We start from the raw sequence: 12,626 nt of genomic DNA on the forward strand, positions 1-12,626 counted from the left end.
TGAAGGACTTCACTGCTGTAGAGACATAAGCTGGAAGGTATTTCTCTCCTGGGTGTGGGGTGTGGGGGTGATGTGTATGAAACACTGACCTGCCTTTTCCATTGCAGTATTTGCTATGTGGTGGGGAGATGAATTCTCCTGGTGGTGTGTTCCAGGACCTTCAAAGGCATATTAACTAAACAGTAAAGGTACATAATGAATCCCTTCCATTGTCAGCAAAGACAAAGGGCCTTCTCTTAAGTACAGCTTGGACTTTGAATGTTCTGATTTTGCCTCCTGTCATTGGCAGGGAATTGACTCTTTTGAATCCTTGAAACTTTGGCAATGGGAGAGGCAAGAAGGTAGGACTCTAACCGAAGAGTTTGGTTCATACACTGGGAGCTGTGCACCATGAACATCCAGGGGTGGGTGGTGAGGTGGAATTCAGAGTTCTATAAACTTGAATGGGAACAAAGTTCTATCTTTATTTTTGCTAATCTGTGAAATTTCGCATTCTTTCAATTACAAATGTAGAAACAAATCATATCCATGCTAGTAATACTTACAACTTCGTCATGAGTAAAAATCATGGGTGGTTCATATCATTTCAGTATTGTTTCTCATATCTTCAGTTGTCATTTGTGCTCATTGCTGCTGGGAGTTATGGGGATTATTAGACCTGCACATGATCCTGTTATTTTGTGCATTACTGAAGAAGCATGTATCATAATACAGTACCTTCATAACTGTATTTCAATATAAGTGGCTACCTTTGTACTGTATTTTCTTCTTCTTTTTTTAAAGATTATTCTGAGAAGGGGCGTGCAGACCACATGGCCATGTGGCTGGAGGATCCCATGACACACATGGCATTCGTCAGAGTCAAGTAGAATCCAGACTCTGGAGCAGTCATGAGATTCTGGGCTATCCACACAGGGAATTCCACAGCAGGCCAGCCCCATGTGTGTCTCTGCACATGGGTGAGAGAAGGGAAAGCAAACATGCATCTCCAGACACAACACTGAGGACTTTAACAAAGGAACTTACTTGTCCTCTTCTTAAATATGCTCAGCATTTGCCAAAACTAACATTTGCATTTTCTCAATGATTCATAGCAGGGCTCTAAAATGGGTTAATTAAGAAGGAAACAAAATGAACCCCTCCAACAACTCCAGTTTCTCCAGGTGCTGGCCAAGAGGGTTCACCATAGAATCGCAATTGACAACAGTAAGGCAGGGCTGAATGAATGTTTTTGTCAGTTTCTGTACCAAGAAGAAGGACAGAAGGTCTGTAAGAGGGACATTGAGTGAATCAGACAACATGCAGCCACATCTCTTGAATCCAAGGAGTCAGCTATGAGAACTGACACCCATAAATGTCCAAGACACAAGTTTACCCTTTCATTTCCACTTGTCCTCATGATAAAGGAGAGGAGATGATCAGATTTGGAAGTATTGGTTCAATGCACTGATAAGAACCTGAAATTCTGCTGCAGCACTGTACCAGTGCAAATTCTAACACTAGAAGGAATGCTGGAAGAGGCAGGTCTACTCACAGCTCTCCAAAATATGAACCTCATCATCTGCCTTACAAGGCACAAAAATATTATCCTGTTAGAAAATATGCAAAGTGTTTATAATATTCATAGATACCTTTAAAAAAAGAACTTGGAAAGAAATATTGAATGTTTTACCAGTCAGCTAAGACACACATGTGTGCTCGCATGCACATCCACATAAGGAGATAGAGAAAGACAGAGTTAGAGATAAGGATAGAGATAGAAAAGTCTTCAGTAAGAGCTAGATTAATTGTACATTAGCTACTATGTTAGTTTTGAAAATACATTTTTCTATTTCATCGAACACTTTCAACATTTCTGTGGTGATTATTAGCCCAAGACTCTCAGATGTGGCAATGAAGCTCAGGAAATTATGTAACTTGACGAAAGTCACAAGCTAGTCAGTTGGTGGGATTTAAACTCAGGGTTTCTGACCCCTGAAGTCACTCTCTCATGATTTCAAGTGGTTCTAGTTATATATATATATATATTTTTAAATCTTTGTGCTGAATCCTTAAAATTCGAGAAGTAGTTACAGAGTTGAAGAATCAAGTTCCAAGTTAGGAACATAAATGACAATGTTGTAGCAGGTTATATATTGTTAAAAGAAACCTTATGACAACAACAAAATTGTTTCTCAGGCAGAAAGCAAATGGACTTCTCCATAAGTTCGATCCTTAAGTAAATTAAAAAGCAGGCACATGGAATTGAAGAGCTCCTTCATGACATACTCACAAGTCAACACAGTTGTTCCCTATACCTATTGCCAGAATGTGAAACTGTCATTTTAGTTCCCTGTTTGCAGGAAAGTAGGAGGATCTGCCTTGCATGAGGCTGACCAAATTTCATTGTGCTCCAAGTGTGGTTTTAGAACAATTACCATTGTTTACTTACTGCATGTGCAGGGCACACAGGTTAGAGTCAAGGACATAATAACTGCTTCAAAAATTATGAAAAAAGTAACAAAAGAAGATCTCAAGGCCATGCCAGTATATCCAGTGGGAAGTGCTATTCTTCACTGTCCATATGCCTCTTCCCATTTCAAATAAAAACCCTGGTGATAGCGTGCACACATTTTGGGCCTACCTTAAAATTATTCCTCTCCATTAAACCACAACGAGATATTGTAGCCTTCAAGCTACAGACATTAGGCGATAATTTGAGCTGATCTCCAAGGCCTACAAGCCCTAACTTTGGTTCCAGGACACTAACAATTGCTAAGACAGAAAATCCTCTGAGAGTGTCTTTGTAATGTCTCATAGCAGTCAGAATGTAAAGGGTTCTTGGCTTAAGTTTGGTTATGTGAGACTACCCCTGAGCCTTTCATGCTGCAGAAGTTATTCATTCAGTATGAATAACTGGGCCACCTTATAGAATTTCAAAGACAAAGTAAATAACCTACGATCAGAAAATTCAATTTGTTCATGAGGTGGAGAAAGGCATCCTGCCATTAAGCAGTCAGATGGAAAACATGAAAACCACAGTTTGTGGAAGAGAAAAAGAACATTAAAAGCCATTGCCCAGAAGCACAGACAAGTGCAGGAAACACACTCAGCAGAATCAGGGTGTCTATTGAAATAGTGGGAAGCAGGAGCTTTAACACCAATGGAAATTCCAAGCTGAATAACCAGAGACATCATTCCCACAGCAGTCCCTCCAATCGGAAGAACAGGGGTGCCTATGGGATTCACCCATGCAGAGATAAGTTTGAAAAAGAAGATTCTGGTCAAGTCAAAATGCTTTCTGGCTCAGTCACAGCCATAGTAGCAAATGCCAATGACAGGCACAAATTGACAGGCAAAAAGGATAAAATCTCTGGAAGTAGAAGGAAAAGCTCATGAGAAGCACAAATTAGTTATTACTGCAAAGGATCATGGAGAACTGCTGTCACTGAAATGGCAAAAATTACATTTACTTCAAGAATCACCTCTATGTCCAAAGGTTATTATCCAGTGCAAAATATGGCTGCTTTCTGCTTCTTTGTTATTCTGGTATGCCTTTTTCTTTTGCACACCAAAGAATGGTTTTATGCAAAATCAGACTTTCTATTGCTTATATCATTTTGAGATCTATGGTAATATTGGGATGGTGTAACCAGGGTCACTGCTAGCCAGCCCATTTGATATTTTTGAGAAAATTTGAAAAAGAACTTTCTTTTTCCTAGAGGATGCAAGCCCACACCAGAACAAGTTGTTTGGTAAACAGAATATGGGCTGGATTTTAGTTCCACTGGCACCCTCAGCAAGTTGTCTTTGTCTAGTCCCAGGAACAATATTCTCTCTGTGACTTAGAGGGTAGGTCCTGGTGAGTATTGGTTCCATAATGCATCAGGACTTTAGTAGATTTGTTGGTGTCTAACTGTATCCCTTCAGCCAACCCAGAGGTTGCCCGTAACTTCAGTGTCCAGCTGCCTGAGGATTTTGTGGTTTCGTGGACATGGCTGAATAGACTGGAATCAAAGCCTAGGGGCAGTCTTTAAACAAAGAGGGGTAGAATGGAGCTAGTGGATGAGTCCTTCAGCCTCTTTGCCTCTAGGTGGGTTAATTCTGGGGTGTGTCTGCACAACGTCCCATCCAGCCCTCAGCCTAATTGAGTGCTGGTTGCTCAGAGTGGTCATCTGTTTTATTAACACACCTTCTGTTGATTTTTCCCCTTATTTTGCTTCCTGTATGGACTAAATTTTTGGATCTCAAAAATTCATAGCTCTCCATATGGTATTAAATGAGGTTCTTGGAAGATGATAAGATTTTGAAATGGGATTAGTGCTCTTATTAAAAAAAAAAAAAAAAAAAGAACCCCAGAGACCTCTCTTCCTCTCTTTCCCCACGTGAGCACACAAGTCAGCAGTCTAAAACTTAGAAAAGTTGAACCTGACCATGTGGACACCCTGATACAAGAGGTCTAGACTCCAAAGCTGTGAGAAATAAATTAGATGCTATAAGCCACCTGGTCTATGGTATTGTGTTCTAGTAGACTGAATACACTAAGGTATTTCCCTATTCCTTCTTATGCATCCCAGGATCAGTTTCCATATCTTTGCATGGAAATCCTTGTCTCAGTCTACACCAAAATTGAAACCTGGGGATTCCTTGCTAGAATTCTAACTCTTGGCTTGATGTAACCCCCAACATGTAGAACTTGAATTCTAATTTGGCTAGTATGTGAAATTCTTCATGAGTAGAAGCACTGTTTTATAAGTCAGATAACATCCAGAAAGAAACAAATCACACCATGAGAAGTAAAATGCCACTCAGAGAACTTACAATGAAATGAAGATTTCTACAATTGTCTCGAAGGAAATGTTCTTAAATGAAAAGCAAACTGTGTCCTTGCATTCAGCAGGGTGGATGGTGAGGGAGAAAATCAAATGCTTATGCTTCTTGACATCTGTGAGGTAGAGCACAGGCTTTTGATTTAGTGTGACTGTCTTGGTTGTGAGGTTAGAGGGGTTGAATGAGGGATGGGCAAGAACTCAGGTCTTTAACCATTGCTGCAGAAGCTTGCTGGAGGCTAACTTGAAAGAGAAACAAAAGGTTTCAAGCAGAAACATAGTGTGGAGCAGATACTGTTCATCCATCCATCAAGTTTCAGTTAGCCTCCAAATCTGGAACTCAATGCAAACATTCAAGGACCTCTGCATTGATAAATGCTGAGCACGGCACTGGGCACTGCTTCCTGGGAGACTGAGAGCAAACGGGGCACAAGTCCTGTCCTTAAGGCACTTCTGATCTGTAGAGAACATACAACATTGACAAAGACCAAAAAACTACCAACTAGACTCTAAGCATCTTTAGGACAGGATTGTATTTTCTACATGTGCATACTGCCTGCAAGACAATGCCTTGAATGCAGCTCATAGATGGTGGTGTTTGTATTGCTCAAGGAAGAATCTATTCTGTAATGCTAAGTTTCTTGGAAAATCAGAGAAGGCAGAAACTCACTGTGACTGGGGGAATTAGGAAAGACTTCATGGAAGAGGTGGCTTTGGAGATGATTGACAGTTCCAAAGTAAAATAAACCTAAGTAAAATGGACTCTAGGGAAATTCCCTTTGCCTGTCAGTAGTTATGGGCTCAAGTTCAGATATGTGTCCTTTTTGCCACCTTTCCTTCGTATCCCATAGGTGTATATTCATTCAGTTCTGACTTTTTAATTTTTTTAATGGTTTACTTTTAAAACATTGTAAGTCACATCCTTTCCTTCTTTTGACATCAATAAAAATATTTTATTTCACTGCTTTTTTGCAGCTGAGGGACCAATGTTAGTTTATTCTTTGTTGTTGTTCAGAGATATGCTTACAAACACAAGGATATATTTGAAGATGGGAAATAAAAAGATAGGGAAATATATCCTATTTAAGAAAGCCAACCCTTCCAAAGAGAAAGCAAGAAGCTGCCAAGCAGATTATTTGTGTTTTAACTTGTAATCTTTCTTGCTCCCAGCTTGTAGCCACCTTACTATCTTTCATACCCTATGTTGATTTTCCTCTGTCAGGAGTCATAATGATGTCTTCACAGGTGTGCCATGTATGTCAGAGGAATAGCAAGAGTTTATTTGAGGGACCTTTACATCAGAAAACCCTTCGACAGGCAGAGATCCCCCAGGGATCCAGCAGGGTCACCACCTGCTGGGTGGAGAAACTAGCTTTTCATTAATTGGTGAATCATATGAAGTTGCCATTTTTGTGAGTCAGCAAATGGTTGATTAGCAGCAATTTACATGGTGAAAACCAACAGCTTTGTTAGTCAACTAGCCCATCACTTAGGAAAAATAAATAAATAAATCTTGAAGCTCTTCTCTTCTCTCCTCTCCTCTCCTCTCCAATCCTTCCCTCTCCTCTTCTCTCCTTTCCCCCCCTCCCCTACTCTCTCCTCCTTTCCTCGCTTCTGATCTTAATTCTGGCATTGAACTCTGTCCATTTGGCAGATATGCTGACAGCAAACTTTTAGCAAGTCTACTATCACCACAGGAAGATTAGATTTGAATCTTAGTCCAGGAGCAGAGTTGACCAAGGACCTTCAGAGACTGGGCATATTCATAGATGAATCTCACGGTCATTTCTCTCTAGTCACATCTTTCCCATGGTGCTGCCCAAAAGCGAATCCAAATTTCTACTTTTCTGGAACCAGCTAACTTCTCTGACTCGGGCTCCTACATCTAGATATTGGAAGAGCCCTTTTATTTTGGTCTCTTCCCAAAACTGCTCTGCTTCTACCCACAAACTTTCTCTTCCATATACTTTGCCTGTGAACTTACTGTGTTCTAAAAGTTTGGGCTTTGGGAAGCTAAAGCCAGAAATGCTTGGAGAGTCTCTACTTTCCAATTATAATATGGACTTTTCTTGATGCAGGGTAAAGCAGAACCTTTTAATGGGCAATGCCTACTGGGAGGAAAAAGTGGAGGAAACAAATAATTACTATCACAAAATATTTAGCCACAAGGAGATTATCTGGTAGTAGAAATGTACAAGGACATCATCTTCTTAATAATTTTGTCCAAGTGGGACTGTAATTTCCTGATATGTTAGAGTACATTAAAACTAAAAGAAGTTCCTGGAATCATTTGCCTCAAGGTCCTCCCTTCCTCTTTGGGGGAAGTAAATTAGCATAGTCCACACTCTATGAAAGACCCAAAGCTGATGTGGGTTTGTTAGATGGATTTGAATTGCTTCCTACCTTGTCTGAACTGGTTTATTACAAATAATCCTAATAAAAGCATAGGAATTATTTCCAGACACTCAGGATCAGAGCAAGACAGGCTGACGGAACTTCCTCTCTGAACCCTAAGGACAACTCCTTCCATTTCTTTTTTTCTCTTAAAGCCATTCAAAATTTTTGTTACAAGATTGCTTCAGGCTCTTTGCCACCCGTTCACATGTGGGTGGCACTGGTTTATGTTTAAATTTATTTTTTCACTTGACTTTCTGTTTTCTTTGTTACCCAGGTAATTGATTCTGCTGCTTTAAAAGTCATTTTCAGAAGCCTTACCTTTTCTATGCACCACTGGCAGCAAATACGTCAAGACTGAGTCAGTGAGCCACTGTCTTTGTGGAGGTCGCCATGGGCTGCCTTGTCTTCGATGGTATCCTGGAGATACTGCCAGTGAAGCCACTCGCCAAGTGAGCTGGTGAACACTTTGGCAGTTAGAAGAACACATCCCATTCAAGAGTTGCAGTTTCTGCCAGGCCTCTGACAGTTCCCACAAAGATGCACTGGGATGATCTAGAGGAGACAGTGAGCAAGAAAAATGAAAAACTTGGCAGACACACACTGGCCCAGAGTTTTCTGTTAAACCAAGTTGTTTTCTGACAACTTTGAAAAATAGACACAACGGCCACACAAGAGGAATATGTATCAGTGAGAAAAACTGTACCAGATAAGAAATGAGATATAATACTAAAGATGGGCTAAAGTATCGTGTGGAGTTAGGAAGTAATAAAACATCTGGGAAACATCTTCATTTGGGGATGAGAATCTGAATGACAAGGGGTGGGAGGGCACCAAACCTGTTCTTTACTGAGTAAGAACATGCGCTTCCATCAATTCCTCACTGTGTGAGAGGGAATGAGCAGATTCCCAGCTTGTTGTGAAGAAAACGCTTTGGAGGAAAGAAATGGGTCGGGTCTGGGGTCGTTGGTGGGGCTGAGATAGGAGCAGATGAAACCTAAACCAAGTGGCAATGAGATGATTTGAAATGGCCTCAGAAGGACTTGGAATGCAGTCTCCACACACTGCATCTGACCATTTAATCTCTGTCAAAGAAGAATCCAGCATGAATTTTCTTCTCCGATTCTGAGCAAAAGGTAGCAGGGGTTGAAAGATAGCAGTGAATGGCACATTCGCTTCATGAGTATGGCACTGAAGGGTATTGAAAAACAAGAAAAATCTTTTATTGCTATTGATTCAGCTCCATAATTATACAATTATCAACCTTTAGGTCATAGATTTAGCAAGTTTTTCCACTTAAGGAAAAAAATGTTATTTGAAAGGAATTTAATCTTTTTTTTTTTTAATCTTATTTTTTCATGGTCTAGGTGTGCGGGGCCAGTTTCAAGTTCCCAACTCATGGTCCAAAGATGGTGGCACATCTTTGCTGATTACAGGTTGTCCCAGGTAGGGCATAATTCTTAGCACTGCTTCACAGAAAGCGAGCTGACCAGAAGGGTTTGAGGAACTTGTCTCTGGGTCTGGGAAAGGTGAGGCGAGGAGGCTGGAGACCCATGACCCAGAGCAGAACTCAGATCTCTGCTTTAGTCCTTGTGTTTCCTCTCATAACCTGCCATGGGGTTTTGGATAAAGGCAGGTAGGTACTGAAACTTTTCTGAAGCCAGCCTTAGATATTGATAAGGCGTGTGGATGCAACTGGTTACTATGGAGAGAGCATGACACCATGAAGAAAATAACTAATTATGAAAGGGATATTTTTATATGTGACGTAAAATAAGAGACTTTTAAAGTTAATTTCAAAAAATGAATAGTAGGTACATGAATCAAAGTTCTGGCTGGATTGGAAGTATATGCCTCAGAAACGCCACTGACAGGTCAACCCACCTTCTTCACTGCTTCCAGCCCAGGATCTATGGTAGCAGTGTGTCAGAGTGGGAAGAGCAGGAATTTTGCAAGCCGTGCATATAAAACCAGTATGTGCTCTATTTCTGAGTGACTTTGTGGTCTAGAGGAAAATAGTTTAGTTTTGCCTGACCCTTAGTGATCTTGTCATTGAAAGGGGTGCTTATAATTTCCCAATAGTGAGGCTCATTGTGAGGGTCAATAAGAGAACATACAGTGAGCAACTCCTGGGGAGATCTGAAGAGTGCTGTACACGGGGGGGAGTTCTACAAAAATCAAGCTGTCAGGCTGGTATCCTGCAGAACACTGCTTCACTACGCAAAGGATCCAACTAATCAAAATGTAAAGAGATAAGTGAAGAAGACATTTTAGAACTGTTGAAAGTGTCTGTGCATTTCTAGTTCTTGAGGAGCCTCCTATGAGCATTGAATTCCCTTCTTGACAAGACACAAGGTGTCCTTGTGGTCTGCCATTTCCCTTCTAAATGAGTTCCTAGATGCTCTCTATGTATCACATGGTCCCCAGTTCCCATGAAAGGGATGGAACTCCTCTCATTTTTCCCAACAATTGAGATTTTATAATTACTTTCATCAAAGGTATGTTGGTAGGGCTATGTAGCACAAAGTACTTGATTTCCATTGAGAACTGGCAAAATTTCATAAATCTCAAGCCCTATATTCTTCAGATTTCAGACCCTGTAGATCAATTTCATTAAATCTGAGAGGACAGAGTGGGGAGGGAAACCTATATCAGCCTGAAATCTTTTTTTCCTGATGGAAAGGCAGTGAGGTTTGTTTCCAACCACACCCCCACCCCCCAACTGAAGACTTAATTCCTTTGCCCTTGTGCCAAATTTAGAATAAGGTGTGTGTGTGGAGGGGGAGAGAGTGGATGCCAGGGAAGCATATTTTATTTTATATTCACTCAAATATCTTCATCGATTTTTATTGCAAGCCTGTGAGCTCCCTAGGCAGGAGGAAATTTTGAATGAACTCAGCTTTTAGTGACCAGGAGTGGAGACATAAAAGGAGCTTTTCAGCAGCTCTGGTTACAGAGATAAGTACAAAGGGTGACGGGCATTAAGTCTGTAGTAATAGCTGCTCTAAGTACTGACCATGATTTGAATCTCTTGATAACTGATTCTGGGGAGGCTGGAATATTTATCAAGCCATTAAGAGAAGCTGTTTCTTACTGATAAGATGCCTACAACTGATCAGGTCCACCTGAAGACAGGAATGAGGCTGGGCTGGATTTACGGCCATTTTCAGGAAGAGTTAAAAAAAAAAATGTGCTCCTTAAGAACAGCATGAGGTGTTCATCAGCAAAATTATGCAATCTGTCGCCTGGGGCAAGCCTATGGAATGCTAACAAAACGCGTTGGTGAGCACCCTTGCATAGAAGGTGATTGGATCATGCACTGGGACTTGGCCAGCGAGTCACAATTTCACTGATTTGGAAGGTGAAAACAGGGGGTGGGATAAATGAGATGGAAGAACTACCAATGGGTGGATCTCACTTTTCAGAAAAATCTTACACTGAATTGCAGTGCAAGATATGTGATTGTCTTGGCCTTAAAAAACAAACTCACCCATTTTATACAACTCCAGGACATTCTGTTGGTTATCATTATAGTAGAAGTTGCAGTATAGGCAATATTAAAGTTAAAACAAACAGCAATAAAGGAGCCACCTGCATTTTATTTTCCTTCTCTGTGAAGTTTTATATCCATGTGTAACCTCAATACCAGCTTTTACATTTTTTTTCTGTTTCTACACTTTAGCTTTTAAAAATATAAATTGACTATCTTGCACTTTAAAAATATGACTTTAGCTGGCTTTAAAAATTAGAACACATTCTTCTGGATTGATTTTTTTTTTTTTTTTTTGAGACAGGGTCTTGCAATGTAGCCCAGGTTGGCCTTGAACTTGTTATCCTCCTGTCTCAGCCTCCCTCCTGAGTGCAGGGATAATAGGCATGAGCCACCATGCCCTGCAATTGATTGTGTTTTAAAATGCAAAACCTGGGTTGAGGGGGAAGCTATGTTGACAACGAGGTGGGTTGTGGGGGGACAACCTTCTCAGCCAGCCCCTGGGGCATATTCCTGGCTTAATAAAACATCCTTTCTACCTTCTCTCACTTTGTCGATTTTTCAAAACATATAGATTTGCTTTTAATTAGCAACACAACTTTTCCCTCTTTCTAGGCTCAAACCATCCATTGCCCAACATTTGCCTACAGGCTGCTTATGAGAAATAAATTTATGGCTGATTGCCTGGAAAGTATGCACTTCTTTTATTTGGCTGGATGTACTAAATTTTTATCTCTGGATCAAACCAGGCCATCAGAGAAATGATTATTTGCATCTTAACTGGTTTTTGCTCTCCTTGAAAAATCATTTTCAGTGAATTTGCAAATCCAAATTTGGTGCTTTGGTGTATCGCCTTAGATCTGCTTTGAAGGCCATTAACAAATAGCTCTGTGTAATTTGCTGTTGTCAGAAGGGTGGTGGTGAAGGTGTGGTCTCCTACTCCTCCCCTCTGCCTCACCTAGACCTCTGCTTTAGAAGAACTTAGCTCTTCCAGCTGAGTGTGTGTGTGTGCGCGTGCGCGTGTGTGCGCGCGTGTGTGTGTGCGCGTGTATGTGTGTGTGCACGTGTGTGTGCGCGCGTATGCGTGTGTGCATGTCTGTGTATGCGTGTGTGTGTGCATGCGTGTGTGTGTGTGTGTGTGTGCATGTGTGTGTGTGTGTGCATGCCTCCTGAGCACCAGTATTGTAGCATATCTGGATTCTCTTTGGCTTTGGCCATGAAGACTCATGACCACCCCAGTGGCCACCTTTGGGAACTGCCTGTGATGATCGCTGGTGCGTCCTACATCTAGTTCCATTTTTGCTTCTCACGAGCAGTCATAGCATGGCTGTCAATAGAACAGACTTAACTTGGAGACAGACAGCCTGGGTTGAGTTCTGCTCTACTCCTTCTTCCAAATTGGATTGCTTTCAGCAAGTTTCTTAACCTCTCTGTGGATTTTCTTACCTCTAAAACAGAAATAATAGGCCAGTGACCCACACCTGTAATCCCAGCTACTTGGCAGGCTGAGATTGGGAGGATCACAGTTCTAGGCCAGCTGAAGCAAATAGTTCAAGAGACCCCCATCTCCAAAATAACCAGAGCAAAATGGACTGGAGGTATGACTCAAGTAGTACCTGCTTTGCAAGTGTGAAACCCTGAGTTTAAACCCCAGTCCCACCAAAAAATTAAATAAATAAAAAAGATAATGATAGTACCTGTTTCTTAGGATCATTAGTGAGGAGTTTAAAAACATAAAGCAGGGCAGGGCATGGCATTGCATGTGTGGAATCCCAGCACTTGGGAGGCTGAGACAGGAGGATTATGAGTTTGAGGCCATCCTGGGCTTCATAGCTTGACCCTGTCTAAAAAATAAAACCAAAAAAAGAAAAAAATACTAAGTGCTCAGGATAATACTTGGTACTGAGTGAGCTCTGTGTAAATGTTAGCTACTA

At 41.1% G+C, this 12,626-nt stretch overlaps 1 protein-coding gene across 1 annotated transcript in view; it reads left to right on the forward strand.

The window, feature by feature from the left end:
* The window catches only part of LOC109696870 (transcription termination factor 1, mitochondrial), a 307,446-nt gene extending 296,216 nt beyond the window's left edge, over positions 1–11,230 (forward strand). The window contains exon 4 of the transcript XR_012445153.1: positions 7,480–11,230. The gene's annotated coding sequence lies outside the window, so the exon portion shown is untranslated. The remainder of the gene's footprint in view (positions 1–7,479) is intronic.
* Positions 11,231–12,626: the final 1,396 nt, after the last annotated feature.

This window comes from Castor canadensis, chromosome 2, assembly GCF_047511655.1.
Source record: "Castor canadensis chromosome 2, mCasCan1.hap1v2, whole genome shotgun sequence".
Classification (NCBI taxonomy): domain Eukaryota; kingdom Metazoa; phylum Chordata; class Mammalia; order Rodentia; family Castoridae; genus Castor; species Castor canadensis.